Source organism: Pituophis catenifer, unplaced genomic scaffold (assembly GCF_029215685.1).
Source record: "Pituophis catenifer annectens isolate HBS135680 unplaced genomic scaffold, rPitCat1.0.hap2 SCAF_4, whole genome shotgun sequence".
In the NCBI taxonomy this organism is placed as follows: domain Eukaryota; kingdom Metazoa; phylum Chordata; class Lepidosauria; order Squamata; family Colubridae; genus Pituophis; species Pituophis catenifer.
Genome location: NW_027256884.1, coordinates 113,338,885 through 113,351,710, shown reverse-complemented (window position 1 = coordinate 113,351,710; position 12,826 = coordinate 113,338,885). Strand labels below are relative to the sequence as shown.

Sequence of the window (12,826 nt, the reverse complement as noted above, 5' to 3'; positions counted from 1 at the left end):
GAAAATATTAACATCTAATTATTTAATGAAGGGTTTTCATTTTTATGTTTTTTAAATTTTGTAAGTCACCCTGGGCACACAAATTTTAATGCATAATCAGTGGATTATGTCATGCCAGATTTAAAACATTTGTTTCAACCTTTCTCCTACAAATACCATTAAAAAATCATACTGTCAAAAACAATCTACCAAGATATTTTACTGCTATGACTTGGAAAGCTCTGGGGACAGCCAAAAAAGGTCATGGGATAGTGGAACAGATCATAAAGACCAAACAGCTGCATTTGTACAACACAGCTTGGTTAATGTGCAGATTATTATATTGTGAGAACCTTGTGCATTGTAGCTCATGGTATTCTTCAAACTAAGAATTAGGTTAATTAACCTATTTACTAAATAGGTTAATTTAGTAAAAGACAACACTTACATAAAGTTGTGTTGTCCATAAGGCAAGTTTCTGTTTTTTTTCCCTTTCTCAAATATAATATTATATAATAAACTGTTTGCTTCAACTTATATATGGTTTACCTATATTTGCATATCACTGAAAGATGAATTTGATTGCTACTTGTTTTGTTTGTACTGCTGTTATTTTACAGTATCATTCTTTGTTCAATAAAGTACAAAGGATGAATATACTGATTTACCTTATGTCAGGTGTAAAAGAAATTAATCCACCTCCACCTGCCAGATGAGCTATCAACTCTACCCTGTGCTGATTATATTAACAGATTCTTGCGATAGTAGCAAGCACAGCAAATCACAATGCAAAAAGCCAACACATAAACATTTCATAATGCAAATTTCTTGCATCTGGTGCAAATATGTGTATTGCAATATTTATGTCATGACAACATGATACATGTTTTATTGCTTGCCCTTCTTTACCGACCCTGATGGATGCCATGTCATGTCATATCATATCCCCAGGCCAAATATGCTTCTAAGCCAGCCTGATACACTTAGGAATTATTTCGAGCATAAAGGTCAATTTTGATTGTTAGAAAAGCTGTTGCTGGTGGAAGACTGGAGGAATGGCTGGGAGAAAAATGCCCAGTTACCCACTTGGATAAAAGTTGGGTCAAAGATGTGCTTATACTTGCCCATGAGTCATGCTGAAAATTTCAAACTACTCATTGGCCTAAAATGATACCCTAATCTTTAAGAGACAGAAGGCTTCATATACTGTATATAAGTAGCATTATCTGGTTCTCATCCAAAATGTGCTTCTTCAAAAAGCAACTCAATAGAACTAGATCAGATACTAACAGGACAGATAAAAAACCAATTTAAAAAAATTATAGCTATCTATTGAGCATTAAAATGGAAGAAGAGCAAGTAAAGGAAACAATGATAGTATGGGCTAAAAATTTTGGTTATACTATAAAAAGGTAAAGGTAAAGGTTCCCCTCACACATATGTGCTAGTCATATCCGACTCTAGGGGGCGGTGCTCATCTCCGTTTTAAAGCCGAAGAGCCAGCGCTGTTTGAAGATGTCTTCGTGGTCACGTGGCCAGCATGACTAAACGGCAAAGGCGCACGGAACGCTGTTATCTTCCCACCAAAGGTGGTCCCTATTTTTCTATTTGCATTTTTATGTGCTTTCGAACTGTTAGGTTGGCAGAAGCTGGGACAAGTAACGGGAGCTCACCCCGTTACGCGGCACTAGGATTCAAACCGCTGAACTGCTGACCTTTCGATCGACAAGCTCAGCGTTTTAGCCACTGAGCCACCGCGTCCCTTATGATTATACTATAGAGTTAGGTAAATGGCAGAAATTGTGGGATAGGAATTATTAACAATGTCAACTGCATAAAAGAAAATCTACTGGTATATAAAAAGTTTTATAGATGGCACTTTCCACTGGCAAAACTGGCAAAGATATTTAAGGACAAGTTCGCTAAATGTTGGAAATGTAATCAGATACCGGGTTCGTATTAACATATGTGGTGGACATGCCAAAAGCAAAAAAATATTGGACAAAAATACACACATCATTAGAAAAAATGATAAAGCAACACATAGATCTAAAACCAGAAATATTTTTGTTGGTATCTTACTAGAAAAATGCAATAAAGGGAATACATATTTAATTTTACACATGTTAACAACAGCTAGAATTGTGTTTGCACAACAGTGGAAAAATGAAGAGATCCCTACAAATGAAAATGTAATAAAAAAATATTAGAATGTGCAGAAATGGGTAGATTAAAACTCAAAATTAAGGAGAAGGAAAAACTGAATACTTTTTAACATGGGATTTGTTTTATCAATGGCTAACTAGCAGAAACAGAAGTTAGAAATGTAAAAGCATAAGAGAATGATTAATTATATTAAGGAAGGATCACTAAAATGGATAAGCAAATACTATTATTATTATGTGATTATTATTAATGTTATGAATATTATGAATATTATGAATATTATTATTTCTCAAAATTAACTGTACCCAGACAACACACTGTTTATGTAGACATTGTATTTTTTTATGTTTAATTAAAAAAAGAGCAACTGGACTTTCTTTGTTTTTGCTTGAAGTAAGTTTTGAAGTACTTTTGCTTCAGTAAGAATTGAAGAAGCTTCTTGGGTGAGAAGCGAAATGTCTTGAAGGAAAAACAAAGAAAGTCCAAGTTGCCTTTTGAAAAAGCACCTTTGGGATAACTATGACCTGGATGACTGAGAATCTCCACAGATATCTGGTTCTTCTAGGAAATTTGCATTCAATTTCTACCCCTGCCCCTGGCAATTCTCAATAACACTCTAGTGAATTGTATTAGAGAGACTTGCTAGGAGCAAAAGGTTGCCTTAACATCCAACCAGGGGTGAAATCCAGCAGGTTCTGACAGGTTCTGGAGAATCAGTAGTGGAAATTTTGAGTAGTTCAGAGAACCGGCAAATACCACCTCTGGCTGGCCCCAGAGTGGGGTGGGAATGGAGATCTTGCAATATCCTTCCCCCAGGAGTGGGGAGTGAATGGGGATTTTGCAGTATCCTTCCCCTAGAGTGGGGTGGGAATGGAGATTTTGCAGTATCCTCCCCCTGCCACGCCCACCAAGCCACATCACGCCCACCAAGCCACACCACACCCACCAAGCCACGCCCACAGAACCGGTAGTAAAAATTGGATTTCACCACTGCATCCAACATGTTATGTACAAACAATTCAATATTTTCTGACTGATTTCTTAAGCAGGGGAGAAAATGTAGATCTCAGGAACAATTCTGAGTTCCATCCTTACTCCAGGGCCCAATGTAATAATCTGAATAAATTGAAAAGCAGTACCATAAACATCATATCAGGTGAAAATAGAAAGTGCACTGCAGAGCTGGCTGCAATTCACCCCAAAGCAGGTTTTCTTCCAGATAATGGTTAGATGAGTGCCTGTCAGGAAACAATATTATTCTCATGGTGCTACTAAAGATGCTCCTTAATTAACCAAACACTTGATTTTTTTCCCCACAGTAGAATACAAGGCAGTACTTTTTTGTTTAATACTATAGCCATATTCAACAGACTATGTCATATGTGGAAATCAAACATAGTATATTCATAATTATGTTATAGTTATAATTATCGCCCATGTAAGAAGACATGCACCACCAAAATAAAAATAAGGATGTTCATAGAAAGGTAAACCCCAAAGGGAAATATCATTGGCCAAAATAAAATAAGGAAAGAGATGTCAAAACACATTTACAAGCCCATTTAAAAGCTTTTATCATTCTTGATAAGGAATGTGCCTGGATCATGCTTGGTATAGCATTTCTTTCCAATGTCTTGTTTATATAGTGGTATTCTTCCAACAAAAAACTTGCAATTGTATCCCTACCATTTTCTAATCTGTAAGGGCTGCAGGCGGCAGAGAGATGATAACAATGTTATCGGAGAGGTGAGACTGGATTTCCCCCCTGTTTTTCATTGGGGTGGACTGAATATGTGGTCATTCAGAAGTCAGATATAGTTTATTCCTTCCCACTTGAAAAAAACAGTGTACTCTCCTCTTACAATCATTTGCTTCTAATAAGCACCACTGTCCGCCTCATCAAGAAACAAGAAAGACAAAGTTAAGATAAAGGTAAAGGTTCCCCTTGCACATATGTGCTAGTTACTTCTGAGTAATTTCCTTTATTGTTCCTCACCTATAGACAGGGGTGGCTGCTGGGGGTTCACAGGAGTTCGGGAGAAACTCTAGCTAAGATTCTGTGCAGTTTGGAGAACCCCCAAATCCCACTCCTGGCTGGCCCTGCCCATCCCGCCACACCCTTCCCAGGAATCCCCATGCAGCATGCGCGGAGGCTTGGGGAGGGTGAAAAATGGGCCTACCAAAAGTTTGGGAAGGCTGGAAACTGGCTTGTTTCTATCCTCCAGAGGGCCTCTGGAGCCTGCGGAGGCCGTTTTTGCCCTTCTGGAGGCTTGAGGAAAACCTCCAGAGCCTGGGCAAAAACGCCCCCCTGCTGTGGTGCAGGAGGCTGACTAGGCCACGCCCACCATGGCCACACCCACCCAGCAACCAGGCAGAGAACCCCTTGCTAAAATTTTTGAAGCCAACCCCTGCCTATAGATAGAATCTGGCTGAATTAAAGCAACTATTTGCATAACTATAGATAGGAATTGCTAGAGAGGGAACCATTTTTATCCTTTTTCTCCCACCAAGTATTCCATGTTTCACTGTCTTTTCACCCTCTGGAATGCAGCCCCTCCCTCCTGGGAATCCAGACTACATTCCACCACACAATTTAGCACCACTGTTGATCTGTTTATCTACCTCGGTTTATAGTCAGACCTCCTTAGTTTATTGGATAAAAGTAAGTGTGAACTTATTAACCAGAATCGGAATGCAAAGGATTTCCAAAAAAACCTCCACAATTTATTAAAAGTAACAGACGTGAAGACAAATAACTTCATATCATTCAAAAGCTTTTCTCAGCTCTCTTTATGTTGTTAGAACTTTAGATTCTTTATGCTAGAGTTTTGTTTGGTTTCTTTACAATGTTACTATAATCATACTGCTTTATTTCTCTGTCACTCAAGCTTTCTCTCAATCTTTTTCTTCTAAGATTAGATCAGCTCTCCTAAAACTCTAGGGGATGAGCGTCTTTTTCTGTCGTAGTCTTTCTGAAGACTTGTCAAACTTCTTTAAAATCAAAACTCCATTGTTCACTCTCCTTGAGCAGAAAACTTTTATATTTCTCTTCTAAACATTTTAGAATGTTTAGCCGGGGCTCAGCAGACTAAAAGCATTGTGATTAACACCAGCTGTCTGCAATTACTGTAAATTCGAATCTCACCAGGCTCAAGGTTGACTCAGCCTTCCATCCTTTCTAAGGTAGGTAAAATGAGGACCCAGATTGTGGGGACAATAAGCTGACTTTGTATAAATATACAAAAGGATGAAGGCTATTGCTTAACGCATTGTAAGCCGCCCTGAGTCTCCGGAGAAGGGCGGCATATAAATCAAATTAAAAAAAAAAAGACAGACTTCTCTACTTGATTATCCAATGCTGATTGACTTTTTGGGCCTGTCAGTAAAAGGGATTACTGTATTTTTCGGAGTATAAAACGCACCGGAGTATAAGACGCACCTTAATTTTGGGGGAGGAAAATAAGAAAAAAGCTGATTGGCAGGTGAATCGGCCTCCCGGAATACCCCCAATCAACTGTTCCCAGAGATGAATTTTAGCAACAGGTTCCTTGGTTGTGAGCTCTGTGCCTTGCTTTTTTTCCTGCCTCTGAAACTTCTGAAACTCTGTTTCAGAAAAAACTTTTTTTCTTGCCTCTGAAAGCCTCCGAAACAGAGCTTCAGAAAAAAAGCCTCTGAAGCTCTGTTTGGGGGCTTCTTTTCTGAAGCTTTGTTTCTGATGCTTTTTTCAGCCTCTGAAACTTCCGTTTGAGAAGCTGGCGGGGCTACATTTGGAGTATAAGACGCATCCAGATTTTCACCCTCTTTTTTGGGGGGAAAAGGTGCGTCTTATACTCTGAAAAATACGGTAAGCTTTCCTCATCTATAATGACTCATCTGGATTCTATTCTTTTAGCAAGTATTTAACATGTATTACCAAGACCTAACTGGGTCTAGAAGAGGGGAGGGGGTTGCCCATTTGGAAATATGTCTAGCTAGGTTTTGAGTGTGGTGTCAGCCTAGAGTTCAGCGTAGGGGTAGGGATATGGTGATTGTTATTCGGAATCCCTTACAGCTTTCATGGGCACTGCCCCAGAGATCACTGGAAATGAAACTCTGTTCATTTTAGAGCTCTAGGGATCAATTGAGTTTGTTGGCGTTGTACAGATTTCTCCCTCAAAATACCCCCCATATCATAAATAAAATTAACAAATGACAGTATGATATTAATAATTCAGCATAAAGCTAGCTAATCATTACTCAAAGATCCATAGGCTGTTATGGTGGAAATGGAGTAATCCTGGAATCTTGGGAGACAAATAAGAAAAGTCACAGTGGAAAATAGAAAAGAAGAGCAATCTGAAATATGATATGTATCTTATCCATTTTCTGCTTAAGGTAATGGAAGGACATCCAAGAGAAAACATTAGTATGGCTTTGTGGTCATGGTTGACTGCACTTCATCATCAGAGGCCACAAAGGATGACAGACCTGACTATTATGAGCATAACATGGTACTAAAAACCCCAAACACTGAAGAAAAGGGTGTAAAAAGTAAATAGGATCAAGAACAGATTCCAGCACGTATCAGCTGTAAGTGGAAATTCCATTTATTGGAAGTAGTTGATTTTCAAGGCATGTAATTCTATAGGTAGATTCTGTGTAACACTAACAAATGCTACATGACACAATTTCTATATTAAATATGACTATTTTCTAGCTTATAAACTGGAATAAGCCTTCTTACTGTTATCTTCCATTTCAACATGTCGTTTTTGCACTGCATTTATTATGCAATTTACTTTTTTAGCTGGGATAGACGATTAGGAGAATGGATGTTTTTGAGTGATACATTCTTATCTGTACTGGGTGCAATGACAAGATTCTGAATGGTAGACCAGATTAAATGGACTTGTCTTGGCTTCAAACTAACAGAAAAAGATCCTGTTGTTATTGCAATTCCTATCCTTTATTGCTACAGCAGATGTTATATCTTTTGGTTTTGCTGCAGACATGTCAGCTGCATGCATAATTATTGATTTCAAACTACTGGAAGAACTACAGGAACCTTCTGGTCAAAAGTTTTTCATAGATGCATACTGCTGATATTATTTTTTTCCTTATTTGTATTCATGAAAAATATTTAGGGAAATATTGTTATGTCCTAGATCTGATGTGTTCCATCTGAGCTAGCCATTCAAATAAATTTCACAAAAGCTTCTTGTTCATATTCATACTTTTTATTCGTGTTCAAACATTCCTGAAAATGTGTGTTATTATTTGGAAGCACCTCCCGAATGCATGATGGGAAGATTCAACAAAAATGATTGCCATAGTGGAGTTCTTAAAATGGCTACTATTCTTGGGCACAGCTGGTCCCAAAACAGGAATTTTCTTATGATCTCCAAGTGGGATCATAAATGGACAGAGGGGTAAACTTCCAAACAAAGCATGAGGATGCAGCAACCCATTGTTGCTACTTTCTAAGATCTCTAGTGAAGCTGGTGACCAAGAGATATTTTTGTAAATAACATATTGTTTTGCTTTAATTAATTAATTAATTAATTTTAATTATTTTTTTTTAATTTTTTAATTTTTTTTAATTTATATGCCGCCCTTCTCCGAAGACTCAGGGCGGCTTACAACGTGCTCAGCAATAGCCTTCATCCTTTTGTATATTTATACAAAGTCAGCTTATTGCCCCCACAACTGGGTCCTCAATTTACCTACCTTAGAAAGGATGGAAGGCTGAGTCAACCTTGAGCCTTGGCGAGATTCGAACCCTGCAGTAATTGCAGGCAGCTGATCTTAATAACCAGCTTAATAACAGGGTGCCTTAAACCACTGTACTACCAAGGCTCTTTGAACACCATCAAAGCTGACTCGAGCCAAAAAGTAGAAAAACTCAAAGAAGTAGTGCAAGATTGAAAGATGTGGAGAGACCCATAGAATTGCCAAGAGTTGGACTCAACTGAATGGATATCATCACCATCACCATCATCATCACCAAAGCCTTGAAGTTAAAATCAGATGAGGAATTATAGCAATAGCAATAGCACTTAGATATATACTGCTTCACAGTGCTTTTACAGCCCTCTCTAAGCGGTTTACAGAGTCAGTTTATTGCCCCCAACAATCTGGGTCCTCATTTTACCCACCTCGGAAGGATGGAAGACTGAGTCAACCTTGAGCCTGGTGAGATTCGATCTGCCAAATTCTGGCAATCAGCAATCAGCAGAAGTAGCCTGTAGTACTGCACTCTAACCACTGTGCCACCACGGCCATTATGGCCATCCAAAGACAGGACTACAGAAACTTCGGTGCCCATGGACACCATATTGAAATCCTAGTGTTAAAATTCTGCATGGGGAGGGAGAGAAAAAATATTGGTTCTGTACAGATCATAATATTAAGGAAGAATGAATTTAATTTTTGAAATTGTTGCTGTTCGGCCTGTTTTACTCAGAGTTGTCTCCATGACAACCTAGAGGCCATATGCCCCTTCCCAGAGCATTAATAAGGACCATATGTTTGCTCCCAGAGCAGTCTATATATTTTGTAAAGAGAGGCATCTAGAATATTTGGAGACAAATGAGATGCGTTTGAAAATTTTGGAAATCTTAACAGTAAAGATGCTGGTGATTTCCAGGTATAAAGGCTTCTTGAATATATATGTTTGCTTCCATCTATTGTATACTTCTATCCTAAAAACTATATTTCAAAATATTTTCTATTCTTATGCTCCAGTTTTTAAAAGTTAATATTCCATATTTGGTGAGTAGCAATTTTTTAAAAGGAGTTTCTTGAACTCCAGCCAGAAATCTAGTTATTTGAGAGTATTTTGATCCAAAGGGATTTGGTGACATAGATATTGCAATGCCCTTTCTTAAATACAGTGATCCCAATATCAGGCTTTGAAGCAGAAATATATGAAATTTCCAGAAAAAAATGTAGTTACTCAGCTGCTCAAGATGAGGGATTGCTGATAAGAACACAAGTATCACACAGAGAAAATGAACAATAAGGGTCTTTAAGTAACAAAATCTTTCCATTTTCCAGAATGCTGTGCTTGGGATAATGTTAATTTGAACAAATTAACTCTGATTTGAAGATAGAACTAGTGGTTGTAGGAGCCAATACCTTCTCCTCAGCCACCAATAGCAATGCTATTGCAAATGACATAGCATCTCTTTTTTTGCATCTCCGAAGAATTCCAGAAGAATAAAAGGAAAATAGATCTTTGCCGAGACCCGCAAATTAGAATGAATTCAAGTCCAGTAGTGTCATGCTAGGGAAATGAAACTCCAGTCTAAATTAGTTCCCTTTGCCATGAGATCTGGGGTTCATCTGAATGCAAAAAAGATGGAGCAGAGCAGAAATTGTACAAAGTACAATTTTAATATATATAAAAGTGTTTATACACCTTTACTTTTAAATGGTGACTTAAACTACAGGAGATTTAACCTAAAGCTTGCAGCAGGAGCAGGTTCTTCCTGTAAAACATAATTGTTTCTAATATTTATTTATTTATTTATTTATTTGTTTGTTTGTTTGTTTGTTTATTATTTATTTATTTGATTTTTATACCACCCTTCTCCAGCAGGATTCAGGGCAGTAAACAGCTGAGATAAAACATAGCATATAAAATTAAAAAACAGTTTAAAAGATATTACATAATTTCGGCCCACAATTTAAAACAACCCAGTTAAAACCAATTTCAAATTAAAACCGAAAGGATGGGATCAAGCCAGCCCGGCTCGATGAAATAAATGGGTTTTCAGGGCCCGACAAAAAGTCCGGAGGTCTGGTATTGTGCGTATCTCTGGGGGGAGGTTGTTCCAGAGGGCAGGTGCCGCCACAGAGAAGGCTCTCCCCCTGGGGGTCACCAGCCGACACTGTCTGGCCGACGGCACCCTGAGGAGGCCCTCTCTGTGCGAGCGTACTGGCCGGTGGGAGGCTATTGGCAGCAGAAGGCGGTCTCGTAGATACCCCAGCCCTAAGCCATGAACCGCTTTAAAGGTGGTCACCTTGAAGCGCACCCGGAAGACCACTGGGAGCCAGTGCAGCTCGCGCAGGAGAGGTGTCACATGGGAGCATCCCGTCGCTCCCATAATCCCCCGCACGGCCGCATTCTGGACCAGCTGGAGCCTCCGGGTGCACCCCAAGGGGAGCCCCATGTAGAGAGCATTGCAGTAGTCCAGGCGGGAAGTGACGAGTGCCTGAGTGACTGTGCGTAGGGAGTCCCGATCCAGAAAGGGACACAACTGGCGTATCAGGTGAACCTGATAAAAAGCCCCCCTGGCCACGGCCATCATATGCTCTTCTAAAGACAACCGTGCATCCAGGAGGACGCCCAAGTTGCAAGCCCTCTCCATGGGGGCCAATGATTCGCCCCCGATAACCAGTGATGGCACCAGCTGGTTATATTGGGACGCCGGAAGCCACAGCCACTCGGTCTTGGAAGGGTTGAGTCGGAGCCTGTTTCTTCCCATCCAGGAGTTCACTCCTGAGTTAAGAGTTCAAGGGACGCTTGCAGTATATGGGGCTTTGGTTTGAAAGATACTCATTATTTTTGCTTTTGTGAAACCTGCCAAGAATCACAGGTAGCTGCTGATGGCCAACTGGAATCTGAACAGAAATCTGAGATTGCTCATTTCTTCTAAACTAAAGCAAGAAATTCAACTCATCATTTCTTCCTTTAGCAATCATCTCAGAGGTGACTGCTACAGCCATTTAAAAAACAATTCTTGTTGCAAAAAAGCAGTGAGTACAGGTAATCCTCGACTTACAACAGTTCATTTCGTGACCGAAGTTATAACGGCACTGAGAAAAGTGACTTATGACCATTTTTCATACTTATAACCATTGCAGCATCTCCACCGTCACACAATCAAAATTCAGACACTTATATTTATGATGGTTGCATTGTCCCAGGGTCATATGATCACTTTTTACGACGTTCTGACAAGCAAAGTCAATGGGGAAGCCAGATTCACTTAACAACCATGTTATTAACTCACCAACCACAGTGATTCACTTAACAAAATGGGGCAAAGCTCGCTTAACAAATGTCTCTCTTAGCAACAGAAATGTTGGGCTCAATGGTGGTCATAAGTCAAGGACTACCTGTATAAATTTTCTGCTCATGGGAGCATCATGTGGTAAAGCCGGAGGAGCAAACATCGGAACTTATTCAAGAGTGGAGCAACTTCACACTGTTTCTTCCAACAGCTTCTTTAGTGACTTCTCTAGTACTGTGTTAAATGAAACTGAAAAGTGTTATGAGATACCCCTGCAGAGTTAAAACTAGGCAGATTAGACTGGAAAAATACCTACGGTGGATTTACTTATTTATGTAAAATTAAGTATGTAGAAAATCTGCATACTGTCTTCTTTATTTGCTTTTATCGTAACAAGGAAATGAAACTCAACAAAAGTGATTGTATATCATTCCTTCAGGTCAGGGATGAAATTCAGCAGGTTCTGGAGAACCAGTAGCAGAAATTTTGAGTAGTTCGGAGAACCGGCAAATACCACCTCTGGCTGGCCCCAGAGTTGGGTAGGAATGGAGATCTTGCAATATCCTTCCCCCAGGAGTGGGGAGGGAATGGGGATTTTGCAGTATCCTTCCCCTCCCACGCCCACAGAACCAGTACTAAAAAAGAAAATGAATTTCACCACTGCTTCAGGTTGTATATTTGTGGTTGGCTTTGCAATTCTTATCTGTTCCTATGTCAACAATCAAAAGTATACTGACTCATCATTCTCTTAGGTTAAAATACCCATTTTAAATCCATTTTACTATAGTGAAAAAGAAGAGAAGAAGGAAGGAAAATTGTCTTCAAGGAGGCAAAATTGGCAGGTAGTATTCCCAAATAAATCTCAGCCCAAAAACTAAACCAAAGCCAAGCCAAGCCAAGCCAAACTCTTGATAATAATTTTGGTAGTGCATCCAAATAAAGAATGAGACATGTGAGTCTTTAAACTATCAATTTTGCCCCAAATTAGTGGCATTCAAGGGTAGCTGTAGAGCAATAACAGTGGAAGCCATCATTTTCCTGACAATGTATCTGATGCCTTGGCAGCATTTCATTTCTCTTGCTATTTTTGTACAATGTCTATGTATGACAAGCAAGTAACTGAAATAGGTTTGAGTATAAATAAACAAGCAGCTAATAGATGAGAACTGAACCAGTTTGGCATAATGGTTAGGGCATCTGACTAGGAAGGAGGCAATGGCAAACTACTTCTGAAATCTTGCCAAGAAAATTGCAGGAATTTATTCAGGCAGTCACCAGGAGTTAATATTGACTAAAAGGAACTCAAACCAACCTTCCTTCCTTCCTTCCTTCCTTCCTTCCTTCCTTCCTTCCTTCCTTCCTTCCTTCCTTCCTTCCTTCCTTCCTTCCTTCCTTCCCTCCCTCCCTCCCTCCCTCTCTCCCTTCCTAATTTTAATTCCATTAAAAACAGTGGGCATTTACCTTTAAATTCAGTTGAATCTACACTTAGTTATCCAGGAAAAAAACTGTGCACATGCATTGTTTTAGAGAGTGTGCCCTTATGGCTGGTGATTGTGAGTTTCTACCAAGTTTGATTTTGTTAAAAAAAAAAAAAACCCAGTGAAATCTTGGAAAAAGAAATATTCTGTTTCCATAATGTTCATAAAGCACCACACTAGATTCATTTGGATTAAAAACTTATTAGT

General features: G+C 39.2%; 1 protein-coding gene across 1 annotated transcript in view; it reads right to left on the bottom strand.

The window, feature by feature from the left end:
- Window positions 1-12,826, bottom strand: part of GUCY1A2 (guanylate cyclase 1 soluble subunit alpha 2) — a 205,804-nt gene that overhangs the window by 33,618 nt on the left and 159,360 nt on the right. The window lies entirely within an intron of this gene.